The 14,695-nt window shown below is 36.4% G+C and overlaps 1 protein-coding gene across 4 annotated transcripts in view; it reads left to right on the top strand.

Annotated features, from left to right (window-relative positions):
• Positions 1 to 7,738: 7,738 nt before the first annotated feature.
• LOC113515349 (histidine decarboxylase) overlaps positions 7,739 to 14,695 on the top strand; it is a 37,254-nt gene continuing 30,297 nt past the window's right edge. For all 4 annotated transcript variants that reach the window (XM_031914493.2, XM_031914492.2, XM_031914495.2 and 1 more), the window contains exon 1: positions 7,739 to 7,862. The gene's annotated coding sequence lies outside the window, so the exon portion shown is untranslated. The remainder of the gene's footprint in view (positions 7,863 to 14,695) is intronic.

Here is a 14,695-nt window from a genome sequence, read left to right as displayed (position 1 = left end):
GTCAATTCTGTACATGAAATATATTTCCAAAATAACTATTAGGGGGTGATTAGTGATCGATACTGATGCCAGAAATGCAATCATTTAAATTTTTATCTGTCTGTCTGTATGTTCGTTATAAAAACAAAAACTACTCGACGGATTTTAACGAAACTTGGTACAATTATTCTTCATACTCCTGGGCAGGTTATAGTGTACTTTTCATCGCGCTACGATCAACAGGAGCAGAGCAGTGATGGGAAATGTTGGGAAAACGGGACAAGTTACCCCATTTTTAAGCTTCCGTCGCGTGTGCAGCCTTAATGGCCATTTTTTTAAATGTAAAAATATTCACCCGTGCGACGCCGGGACGGGCCCGCTAGTAATTGTAATAAAGTAAATATTTACTCGTGTAACGTCATAAAAATCACAGGATATACTGTGCCGACCGTGATGCACTTTATTCGAATACTGCGTCACCCATATTATTTATATCTCAATAATATTCCGCAGCTAGTGTACCTATTTATAAATTTGAGTTATTTTTATTACATACTAATATTATATTTATTATCAATATTAGATGCCCTTCAGAGATATAGCGAATTGATTGGTGTTACAAGCTAATTAACCTATTTGGTATTTCTAATAATTTGTACATAATGTAAACATAATTATATTTTAAAACACTTTTTGGTGATTCCCGAATATACACGACGACTGCCGAAGATCGCCGAAGAGTCACGAAGAGGGAGAATGATGTTTTTATTTTATACAACTTAGAATGGCAAACAAGCTGACGGCCCACCTGATGGAAAGTGGTAACCGTCGCCTATAGACATGAGCAGTACCATCGACATAACAGAGTATACTGTTTCGCCCATGTTACCCCCCTTGCGTTGCCATTCCTGAGGACTCAGGTGTTAATCCTCTGTACCCAGTAAATTCACGCCATATCCCACCCTTCAAACCGAAACACAGCCATGCAAACACAACTTCTTCACGGTTGAAACACGAATGGGACAGAGGTACCCAAGCAATCGACTTTTGTACAGTCTCTCTCTGGTAAAATGTGATGTTTTCGATTTGTGCTTTTTCTATGTAACTTAAAATGATCAATTATTTGATGGCCCACCTGATGGAGAGTGGTAACTGCCGCCTATATAGATATACATTAGCATGGTCATCACAGGATATACTATGACGTCATATGTACGTCTCAAGACGACGTACGTCATTCCGAAGGACTGTGGTGTTTTGATGGAGACATAATTTTTTCATTCGACTTCAAATTGGAGGTTCTAAATTCGATTGTTTTTTTTTTGTATGTTTGTTACCTTATAACTCCATCAGTTGTAAACCAATTTGGAAAATTATTCTTTTTATTTGAAAGGATATACTTACAGTTTGGTTTCGTAGAAATTTTATTAAAATTGCTTTAGTAGTTTAGTTTTTAAATAAAACAAAACAGGTTTTGTCGCAATTGAAGTTCTTTTTTTAATGGGACACAATTTTTAATTATATTTTTTTTTGTCAATTTTGAACAGATTTTGATAATTATTTTTGTCATTGTTGGCATAGGCGTGTTTAAGGGGAGAATGGGTGTGAGAGGGTCATGCCCACCAGAGAATTGTCTGACTCCTATCTCATAAATTGAATGAAGTTTTCTGTTATCCTTAAAGATATGTTTTGATCATGGTAAATACGCCATTGTTACGGGGGTCAGAACCCATTCCCAGCTAGCAAGGTCTGCGACTCAAATAAGACGTCAGTTTTAAGTCATTTTAGGGTCGGTGACTGAAAATTGACGTCAATATTACGTATAATTGCTACCTGGGTTAAATAACTTTAAATACGCCACCGATCGTTGGTCCTTCATTAATTTTGCCACAATTGAAAAGTATGTTATTGCGGAGCAAAATTTGGAATCTCTTCACTATATTGTAGTCTTAGATTATATAGATAGAGCATCGAGTCTCAAAAACGGGTCAAGTTTTTGTCATCTAATTGTCAAATTAGCTGACTCATTTTTTATCAGTGTTCTACATATTTACGTATAAAGTGTGTTTTGATGTATTATTTAATAAATAAAATTAGTGTTTATATATTAAATAATAAAAAGATGCAGAAATTATAAGATAAAATAAATATAGAAGTTATAAAGGAATCACTCATAACTATTTATCACGCAAAATTGTATGGAAAAGTTGACACGTTTTTTCGAAGCATTTCTATGGAGATACTCTATCTATATAATCAAGATTTTAATATTTTAAGCACACACACACACACACACACACACACACACACACACACACGGTTTTTACCAGAGGAAGACTTTGTACAAAAGTCGATTGTTTGGGTACCTCTGTCCCATTCGTGTTTCTACCGTGAAGCAGTTGTGTTTGCATGGCTGTGTTTCGGTTTAAAGGGTGGGATATGGCGTGAATTTACAGGGTACAGAGGAATAACACTTAAGTCCTCAGGAATGGCAACGCATGGGGGTATCATGGGCGAAAGAGTATGTGTGTGTACTGTTATGTCCATGGTACTGCTCATGTCTATAGGCGACCATCAGTTTATGATAGGTGGGCCGTCAGCTTGTTTGCCACTCTAAGTTATAAAAAAAAATATGCGTTTTATTATTGGAGATGCAGCATTTGTTTTATGCAACTCAGAATGGCGAATAAGCTGACGGCCCACTCGATGGAAATGACAATAAAAAATCCTGCATTAATTCGATCTAAGAGTATCTAAATGTACGGAGATGATCTCGTAATGACATTGGATTGTCCGTGAAACTTATATACGGATATTTTTAACAAATTAGCCATCAAAAAGTAGTTGAATCATGATGCAAAAACATTCAGGAATCCCCTAATTAGTTATAGATAAGTTGGTTGCACAAATAATGTTGCTATACTGCATAAAAATTAACAGTTTTTTTTATACGACTTAAAATGGCAAACAAGCTGACGGCCTACCTGATGGGAAGTCGTAACCGTCGCCTATAGACATGAGCAGTACCATGGACATAACAGAGTGTACTGTCTCGCCCATGATACCCCCCATGCGTTGCCATCCCTGAGGACTCAGGTGTTATTCCTCTGTACTCTGTAAATCCACTACCATATTCCACCCTTCAAACCGAAACTTAATTATGCAAACACGAATGCTACACGGTAGAAACACGAATGCGACAGAGGAGCAAACGACTTTTGTACAAAGTCTCCCTCTGGTTTTTTTTTACAACACGGGGGGCAAACGAGCATGCGACTCACCTGATGGTAAGTGACTACCGCTGCCCATGATATTTTATTAAAATCGATTCAGTAGTTTAGTTTTTAATTCAAAATAACCGGTTTTGTCTTAATTTTCTATTTTTTATTTGTGAAACAAAATTTAATTGTAAAACGAATAAAACGCACCGATGTACGACGAGATGTTATAAACAAAATATTATTTGAAATATTTAAATTTAGAACACGGAATGGCGTAAATAGGTTTTTTATATCAGCCATTAACTTTTCACCGCTGAACATAGCCTCTCCTATAAGAAGGGTTTTTATCAAGCAGTAGTTGCCACGCTTAACAGGCTTGGTAATCGTGCTGCCCATCCCTCCATCATCATAGTCGCCTCTTACGACACCTACGGAAAAGAAAGGGGTGGCCTAATCTATGCCGGGACCTACATGATCAAATAAAAAAATAAAATAAATAGATTTTGCTTCACAACAATCAGCTATTTTGCTCTGCAATGAAAAAAGGGTTGCTTCAATTAATTGCGTCATAAAATTAATATGAACCTAACATGGAAGTAGTGGGGGGAAAGGGACTGTTAGCAATGCAGTTTGACATTGCTAGCAATATGCCCTATCAGGTCGACCTCCACGTGGTTCCCCCTGGAAACCATCGTGAACAATTCTTGTTGAATTCGTCACGATGGGCTAACTGACCTGCTTCATGCTCACCTATCATTCTTGACTGGTGCCCCGCCGGTGTATACCGATAGCGCGGGTGGGATTAACATTCCATTGTCAACCATTAAAAAAAAAGACACTAGCGGTTGCCGACCCGTAGTAGTATTATAACTGGGAACAAACTTCGCTTGGATAGCAGACTGGTGTAAATTTGAATTTTACTAGATCGAGCTGTCGATAGGGGGATTTATTAACCTATCTAACTGTATCCTACGGCTTCGTCTGTAGTCGTATCGTGTCGTTAAATAGCCTGCAACCTTCCTCAAGGAATGAGCTAGTAAATACTAAAAGAATGTATTAAAACTAACTAACAGTTCCAGAGATAATTGCTTTAAAACAAACAAAATTATCTGCTTTATGAGTTCCACGAGTATATTAATACAGATGTTTATGATTCTATAAATAAGGACTCGTAATTTTTTTTTATATAACTTAGAATGGCAAACAAGCTGACGGCCCACCTGATGGAAAGTGGTCATCGTCGCCTATAGACATGAGCAGTACCATGGACATAACAGAGTACACTGTATCGCCCATGATACCACCCATGCGTTGCCATTCCTGAGGACTCAGATGTTATTCCTCTGTACCCAGTAAATTCACTGCCATATACCACCCTTCAAACCGAAACACAACCATGCAAACACAACTGCTTCACGGTAGAAACACGAATAGGACAGAGGTACCCAAGCAATCGACTTTTGCACAAAGTCTTCCTCTGGTGAGATTCTGTACCTGAGACACTCTCTCTCATCATATCAGCCATTAACTGTCCACTGCTGAATATAGGCCTTCCCCATAAGGAGGATTTTTGCCACGCTTGGCAGGCGGATTGGCAAACGCAATTACGCTTTGGAGATGTTTTAAGAGGGACGCTGCTGCCCATCCCTCGCTCTCCCTTAGTCGACACCCACGGGATAGGAAGGGGTGGCCTATTCTATGCCGGGACTACGCGGCCTTCTTTTTATAATCGGTTGAAAATATAAATGTGCGGGGTTCGAACCTATGACTATCAGAAGGTGAGGCAGTATATACCGCTAAACCGTCAAGGTCGTTAAATCGATTGACTAATTCGATTAAATTTGATTGTGCAACACGCGCTTTAGTTATAAACTACGTCATATTAATTATAACAGTTTGTAGGCAATATATACATATATACCTGTTTTTAATTTCCTGCCTTAATTTTTTTTAAAATCCACACAAGCTGTAACAATGTTAGGTTAGGTTAGGTTTTTTTTTGATTAGTGAAAATGGTATGGTAACCCTGCCTGCGCTAACGAGATACGCTGGCGGAGCACCAGTGAAGGGTGATAGATGAGAATGAAAACAGGCCAGTTAGCCCATCATGATGAATTCATCAGGAATTAACCATGATAGTTTCCAGGGAAAACCGCGTGGAGGTCTCCCTGGTTGGGTATATTGCTAGCAACGAGATTCTCAGTCTCCATTACTAACAACCCCTTTCCCCCCAATAGGTTAGGTTAGGTTAGGTTTTCAATTCGTGTGAATCCTGATTCCAGTTGTGGCTATGTTATGGGGTAATCTCCATAACATAGCCACAACTGGAATCAGTTTTGTCGACGTAATCGTCGACAATCCTGATTCCAGCAGGACTCTGTATCTAGTCACAAGGCACGAACTACCCAAGCCTGGCTTGAAAGCAACGTTCCGGACTTTATAAGAGCTAAAGACTGGCCCTCATCTAGCCCAGACCTCAATCCTTTAGACTTCAAATTATGGTCAGTTTTCGAGGACATGGCCTACTCTAAACGACACGGCGACATTAAGTCTCTTAAAAAATCTTTGGAACAAGCAGCGGCGATATTTCCCTTGGATACAGTGCGTAGGTAAATCCATAGATTCGTGGCCAGACAGATTAAAGGCCTGTATAAAAGCCAAAGGTGGCCATTTCGACTAGAATATTTGTTTATTTTTTGCTGAGAGTTTAATAAATATGTAGGTATAAATTTTAGTAGTATTACATGACTTCGTAAAGAACTAAATGCATTTTTGTGTGTATGTTTGTAATGAATAAACTCAAAAACTACTTTGCCGATTTCAAAATTCTTTCACCATTAGAAAGATACATTCACTCTGAGTAACATAGGCTATATTTATTGTTAGAAAAGATTAAGGATGCTTACTAAAACTTTAGTAACGTAACTCAAGGTGTAAAAAAATGTTATAAAATATCTTTCGTCGCGTGCGCTGCGGAAACTATCGGTGATAGAACAAAAGTATGTTCTACAATATTGAAGAAAATATCAATAACTACAAAAACCTTCACGATACTATATGTCCAACTATTATCGTTGTGTCACAATAATCACTTTTTAAAATGTTGTAAAAATGTCCACCCGTGCGAAGCCGGGACGGGCCGCTCACATATATACATATATACTAGCGATACCGTTGTATCTTTTCACACAGCGGAATAGTTTGGACAGGATAAAAATTTGTCAAGTTAGGTATTTAGTAATAATTATATATATATATATAATATAATAATTTTGACCTTATATTTGTTTTGACTATCATATATTCAAGAAATATAGATTTTGGTGAGATAAGTTGCGATCGTTAATTGGATGTGATAACATCTCGTTATGTTGGCGATAATGATCTATGTTTGAAGTACGCATTTTACATCGACCCGGAAAATCTGTTAAAAGTTGTATTTTAGTCTAGTTTTAGTGTCCTCAAGCTGTGTGCGTGCTTAGTGTATGAGCGGTAGCGATTTTATAAATACCATCATTATTCAATACATATAGTAAAATCGTAACTGGCTGCTGTCTGTACATGGAAGATATATAAGAAAAACTATTATGAGAGGGCTTTATGAATGCAATAGAATCCAAAATAATTATATTTACAATTTTTGTCTATTTGTCTGTTTGTATGTATGTTTGTGTGTGCTTGCAGATTTGAATGTAGTTTTCACTAATACGTTGCAGGTGCGAGGCTCTTAATAAGAGCAATAGAATCAATTAGAAATTTTGTCTGCCTGTCTGTATGTTTGTTCTGGCATCACGCAACATCTACTACATCAAGTTATAAGCGATTTCCACAGTTGCATTCCTGAAGGTGTAGTTTAAAAATTGGCGTATATTTTATCTTAATACGCAAAATGTAATTATTTCTATAATCTGTTTCATTAGTTTTCCTACATCTAAAATTAATGCTTACGAAGCAGCAGACAAAGAGCTTGTCTGAATTTTTTTTTATATATTTTTTAATTTATGTATTTTTTGTATACATGGACCATGTTGCCTCTGTGTGTGCTCAGGTTGATGATGTGAGGTCACATGTGGTAGTATAATTAAAAAAAAAAACGTGGACATCAAATTCTTTCAATCATCATTATTAAATCAGCCGTTAACTGTCCCTCGCTGAACGTTGGTCTTCTCCATAAGATGGATTTTGTCAGTAGTCGCCACGCTTGGCAAGCGAATTGGTAACCACAGTTAGGCTTTGGTGATGTTTTAAGAGGGATGCTGCTACCCACTCCTCTCAATCCATCCACTCTCTAACCATTAAGTTACCCTTAATCATCTCTTATCACATCCATGGGAAAGAAAGGCGTTGCCCATTCTACGCCGGGACTTACACGGCGGAAAATATTTTCAATGCATGTTGTATTCCATGTTACATTTCGCCCGATCCGTGACCGACGTCAGAAATCCGCTACGCTCGTGCAATGTGGTGTCACCCCGACCGATCGAGCGATCCGTCGTCGCATCGGTTGACTATTTGCAACCCCCTATATAAACGGTAAACTTAAGTTACAAGCAACAGTGACTCCGCCACGTCCTGTACTGTTCATATTCTGTTTTGTTTTTGTCATAAAAAAAAAACAGTTGTTCAGTGGCTGCCAGTGTTTTATTTTTCGATAAATCTTAGGTAAGTCTTATGATAATAAATGTTTGTACTAAAAGTTTTTTTTTTTTTATTTAATTTAAGAAAGCGGCAAAGAAATTTATTTGCCAGTAATAGACGAAAGATTTTGAGAGCAGTGACATTGGTTATTTTTTTTATTACAAAGGATAATTATATATTAAATTTATTTTATGATTTTTATTAACCAATTTTTGTAACAACTTTACATTTGATATTAAAAAATGAAAATAAGTCAGCAGCTTTGCGGGGCAAAATCCTGCAGGTTACGGTGTAAAAACTTTTTGTAGACACGTTCTAAATTCAAATCTATTTTAAAATCTATTATATCTAAGAAATAAACGTTATTTATTGGTACGTTTTATTAGTTTTAAAATAAAAACAGTGTCATTACTAGTCAATATTCATTTTGTAATTATTGAATTTGCTATTTCTTTGCGGAGCAAAATCTACTTATAGTTATAAATCATCATAATCATATCGCCTCGCCTTCCCTCGTCGCCAGTTACAACATACACGGGAAAGGAAGGGGTGGCCTATTCTATGCCGGAACCACACGGCCAAGTAGTCATAGTGTAGAAATTAAAAGTGTGTTTTCCTTTGTCTTTGTTTTTTTCCCTTTTTTTTCTCTTATTTTTATTTTTTATTCTATTATTATTAATTAAAGCATTATTGCTTTAAACATAATTTTAAGAAGTGATAAAGAGATAAATTAAATATTATGAAGGACATTCTTATTTTTTCAGAAAAAAGGCTTCTTTAACAGTGACCAAATTAATATAGCATCAACACGGGAATAAATCCCATTGAATTTATACAATTAAAAAAATACAATATCCTATTATTTAATAACTAATTAATTAAATCAATAATTTAATTAAATATTAATAATAATAATAATTCAGAGAATGCAAAGAGGATGAACGAAATAAAAACAATGGCATTAATCGTTAGGATATATATATAATGAAAACAGGCCAGTTAGCCCATCATGATGAATTCATCAGGAATTAACCATGATAGCTTCCAGGCAGAACCGCGAGGAAGTCGACCTGGTTGGGTATATTGCTAGCAATAGGATTCTCAGTCTCCATTACTGACAATCCCTTTCCCCTCATCCAAGTGCGGTTGCCAACCCGCCTGCCAAGCATGGTGGCTATTGGCAAAACCCCCCATGGAGGAAGCCTATGTTCAGCAGTGGACAGTTACCGGTTAATATGATAATGATAAACAAACAGATAAATTTATATATCAATAAAATAATAAATGTTAAAAATAAAAAATGTTATGTAACCCCCGAGCTGATGACCTTGAAACGCCTGATCATGCGCCATAAATTGTAGCTACGTACTAAGAGCCATCTCGATCACGACAGCTTTCAAACAAAAAATCGCATAATAATTCGTTTAGGAGCTACGATGCCACAGACACAGAAACATGTCAATTTTATAACACCCCTCTTTTTGTGTTGTTGGCTAAAAAGATGTCTGCTGCCAATAGCCTCTATACCTGGGGAGAAATGGATTGTTAGTAACGGGATCTAACTGCCCCATTGCTAGTAATACACCCTATCAGGTCGACTTCCACGTGGTTCCCTCTGGAAACCATCGTGGTTAATTCTAGTGCAATTCATCATGATGGGCTAACTGACCTGCTTTTATCATCACCTATCATCCCTCACTGGTGCCTCGTCAGCACATACCGTTAGCGTAGGTGGTGTGACCATTTCATTATCGCCCATAAAAAAAGCCATACTTTGTAATTTTTCTGCCATGACTGAGAATTATATATAATATTAAATTAATTTAATTATATGCGTGTGAAACATGGACATGGAGGAGAACGGAAAGGATAAGCTGGACAGAAAAACTAAGGAATAAGGAAGTCTTGAAAAAGGAAAATGAGAAACGAACAATAATACAAATAATAGAGAATAGAAGAGGCAAAATGCTGGGCCAGCTTATACGACATGACGATTTTTTAAAGAGGATAGTAGAAGGAAAAATAGAGGGCAAAAGAAGAAGGGGAAGACCGAGGACAGACATGGGACTGATAAAGGAAACACTAGGTGTCATGCCGTATAGGGAGGTCAAAGATATGGCCTGGGATAGAGCTGGCTGGAAGATGCATGAATTATTTGCACCTACAAGAGGAAAGTGTTAAACGAAAAGGAGAGAACTGACTGAGAATCGAACCTAGGACTTAATTAAGAAGCAACGCGTCCACCGCAGCACTACGAAGGGCGATAATTAGCTTATGTTTAATCTCTCTTTAAAATTAATTTACTAATTACTAAGAGAAGGACGGGTGTCGGTCTATTATGAATGTTCAGTGACCTAGTATAGCGTGACACCATACAAAAAGGACGGTAGAATGATTCCACTAAAAGAAATAAGGATATGAACGCTAAATATTTACTAGTCAGACCCGTGACTTTGTCTTTTTTTTATACAACTTAGAATGGCAAACAAGCTGACGGCCCACCTGATGGAAAGTGGTAACCGTCGCCTATAGACATGAGCAGTGCCATGGACATAACAGAGTATACTGTTTCACCCATGATACTCCCCATGCGTTGCCATTCCTGAGGACTCAGATGTTATTCTTTTGTATCCTGTAAATTCACTGTCATATCCCACAAACCGAAACACAGCCATGCAAACACAACTGCTTCACGGTTGAAACACGAATGGGACAGAGGTACCCAAGCAATCGAATTTTGTACAAAGTCTCCCTCTGGTAGTCTATTGTGGTGGTCTATTTTGTAGTTTAAATTAATTTGGAGTAATCGTTTATTTTTAAACGACTCCAAATAGGAACAGGTTTTATTTTTCGATCGGTATTTCTTTTACGTTATTTCATTAGTACTTAGTTATTGCTGTATCAGCCGTTATTTGTCTACGGCCGAACATAGCCTTTTCCAGTATTTACCACGCTTGGCAAGCGGGTTGGCAACCGCAGTTTGGCTTTTAGTGATGTTTTATGAGGAACGCTGATGCCAATCCCTCGAACATAAGTTCTCTTTGTTAGTTAGTTAGTCGCCTGTAATGACACCCACGGGAAAGGAAAAGATGGCCTATTCTATGCTGGGACCACTCAACTAATTTAATACTTTGGACTTATCGTTTATTTTTAACCGACTCCAAAAAGGTGAATGTTTAATTTCTTAATTTTTTCCCCCTAAATATTTCAATACTTCCTTAGTTGTTTTTTGTTTTAATTTTTTTGTTTTATGTGCATGCTGTCGTATGCTTGTGCATAATACATTTTTTTTTCTTTCATACGTTCAACTAGAGTTGAGAACTAAAAATTTTTTTGTGTATGTTTACCGATTTCTCCTGAAAGCTACATTATTAGCGATTCAATTGAATAGTATTTTATTTTCAAAAAACATGCGAAGCCAGGGCATCTGGCTAGTATTTGATAGATACAAAAGATCCTCAGAAAGCCAATCATCTATAAGTAAACTAGTGATACAGTACAGTACTCTCATACATCACAATCCATCAATATTGAATCCTCCAATACGTGATTTAAAAAAAAAAAAAAAAACTCTATGGTATTTGTCTTATTTGAGAATGGTTGATAACATTTTATTTTTAAACGACTATCACGCAGAGGAGTTTCTCAAGTCGCGTGTATTTTTTTTGTTTCTATATTTTGCGTTTTAAAATTTATGGATGAATTAATCTATACTTATAATAAATCTGTAGAGAGGTCAATTCTGTACATGAAATATATTTCCAAAATAACTATCAGGGGGTGATTAGTGATCGATACCGATGCCAAAAATGCAATCAGTAAAATTTACGAGTATGTCTGTCTGTCTGTATGTTCGTTATAGAAACAAAAACTACTAGACGGATTTTAACGAAACTTGGTACAATTATTCTTCATACTCCTGGGCAGGTTACAGTATACTTTTCAACGCGCTACGATCAATAGGAGCAGAGCAGTGAAGGGACATGTTGGGAAAACGGGAGAAGTTACTCCACTTTTAAGCTTCTGTCGCGTGTGCAGTCTTAATGGCCACTTTTAAAAATGTAAAAATGTGCCGCTAGTAATCAATAAATAAACGGATAAGAATTTATTAGGTGACTAGCTATCTCTAGTAACTTTGCCCTTGTGAATGTTGGGTGTGCAAGCAGGTTATTTTGTATTAAATTTCATTAATATCTATTTAAAATACATTTAATATATTATTTCTATTATTAATAAATATTAATAAATACGCACGTCTTTACTATCAGTTGGTATTAAACGAAAAAAAAAGTTAGTCTCACTAGCGCCATCTGTGGCAAAAAATAAATTAATATAAAAAGATTTATTATGATTAAACATGACTGTGTAACAAACATCCAAACATGTTTACAGTTAGCTTCTATATTTATAATGTTAGTAGAATAATACAAAAATTTAATAAATAAAATAATGATTTCACTTGTAACAAAACACCATAAATAATTATAAACAAACCATGAATTACCTCGTAAAAACGTAGATTGAAAATATTCATATTTAGAATATTTCATTTTAGTAATTGAAAAAGGAGATTGTATTTTATGTTCTTACGGTTAAAAGTTCTTATTTTAAAAATAAATAGAAATTTATTATTTGACAAAAAATACAAAGTTACAAATAATTACAATTAAAATGAGTAATAATTATTAAAAAAAAATATATTAAGAAACCTCACTGCCCTGCTGAACACGAACTAAAACTTTTCTCAAACATGCTTGGAAATGTGAGCATTATTTTGACAATCTTCTTCGAGATAAATCAAAATTGCCGTACTGGCCAGATACATGCGGGCAGCGGCCGGCAAAAGTTGTATGAAAATCCATATCTGTCGTGTTTTGCGGCCAGATAAATTACTATGTAAACTCGTATCTGTCCTGTAATTTAAAAATGGAATGACCTATTACTTTGAAATATGGCTACCAAGGAGGTAACTAATAAAAGGTTTTATTTAGATTTCGAACTGGCTTGCAAATAGAAAGCTGTTTATTGAAAAAAAAAAACAAAGGAACATTATGGCGCGTGAAAAATTAATATTGTTCATTATTCGTCATTGAATTTAAAAAGTAAAATTGTGTTTTTGCTTTCCGCGCATTGTTTGAGAAAAGTACTATACAAGCCTTGGCCACAACTAGGCATTCATGGACTCACGTATATGTGCCTCGGCTACGCTTCGGCCCACATTTCACGTTCGTCCGTCAATGCCTCAGTTGCTCGCCGCTGCAGTAATGTACTATGAAGAATAATTTTCACACTTCAAAACGGTGCTTTATAGCTGTCATATTTAATTTATTTTTCAAACATTTACAGCAAAATATCACTCGGGGTGGTATAAGAATTCCAACGATATTCCATACATACAATTCGTGCCGGCATTTAGAAGTTATGTTGAAATAAAGATACCAACATGCATTCATACACACATGAATTCTAAAAATTATAAATTGCTATTTTCGACAGTCGTATAATGAGATTTTTTAATTTAATCCTATTAATTAAGAGTTCTTGTTCCAGAATAACTATTTAACAGTTGATTTTCACGTTAAATTTAAGTGAAAATTGGGTTTTAACAGTAACATTAGTTAGTTAAAACGATAATCCCTAAGTGTAGTATGCGGAAGCCCTACAAACGTTCGACTGGGTCCTATCGCCTTACTGTAGAAAAGGTATATGTAAATACATTATAAAAAAAAACGGGGCCAAATATCTTTTACTAGAATGTTTCCATAATTTACCTACTTTTTACCACTTACTACTTACTCACCAGAGGGAGATTTTGTACAAAAGTCGTTTGCTTGGGCACCTCTATCCTATTCGTGTTTCTACCGTGAAACAGTTGTATTTGCATGGCTCAGTTTCGGTTTGAAGGGTGAGATATGACAGTGAATTTACAGGGTACAGAGGAATAACACCTGAGTCCTCAGGGAGGGCAACGCATGGGGGGTATCATGGGCGAAACAGTATACTTTGTTATGTCCACGGTACTGCCCATGTCTATAGGCGACGGTTACCACTTTCCATCAGGTGGACCGACAGCTTATTTGCCGTTCTAAGTTGCATAAAAAAAACTTTTTACCTAGTAATTTGTACAAGTCGATTTTAGAAGTAGAAGAATGATTGATATACATTGCTTCCCCTACTTCTGGAATACAATGTACTCCTTTGCCTTGTGTATTTTTTTTCAATAGGTGATAATGAAATGGTAATCCCGTCTGCGCTATCGGTATACGCTGGTGGAGCACCAGTAAGGGATGAGAGGTGAGGATGAAAGGGCAGGTCAATTAGCCCACCGTGATAAATACACCTGGAATTCAACACGATGGTTTCCAGGGGGGACCACGTGGAGGTCGACCTGATAGGAACTGAGAGTCTGCATTACTAACAATCCCTTCCCCCCTTGCCGTGTGCATCGTAAGAGGCGACTAAGAGACCTAAATGGTCGAAGGATGAGCAGCAGTATCCTTCTTAAAACATCACCAAAGCCTAACTGCGGTTGCCAACTCGCCTGCCAAGCGTGGCGACTACTGGCAAAACTCACCTTATGGAGGAGATCCTACGTCCAGCAGTGGACAATTAACGGTTGATTGATGAAGATTGAAAGAGTTTGACGTTTATATTTTTTTTATTACAACTCGATATGGTCTACGAATACAGAAAGTAACATATTGATGCAAAAAAAATTCAGACTTGAGACTCTTTGCCTGTTCTTTCGTACGCGTTAATGTCAGAAGCAGGAAAACTAATGAAATGGATTACTTCTAGATAGCATATATATCAAGATGAAACATATATCAGATTTTATATTGTACAATTTTATCTTA

This window comes from Galleria mellonella, unplaced genomic scaffold (genome assembly GCF_026898425.1).
Source record: "Galleria mellonella isolate WM207_F2 unplaced genomic scaffold, CSIRO_AGI_GalMel_v1 utg424, whole genome shotgun sequence".
NCBI lineage: Eukaryota > Metazoa > Arthropoda > Insecta > Lepidoptera > Pyralidae > Galleria > Galleria mellonella.
This window is presented reverse-complemented; position numbering and strand designations above follow the sequence as displayed.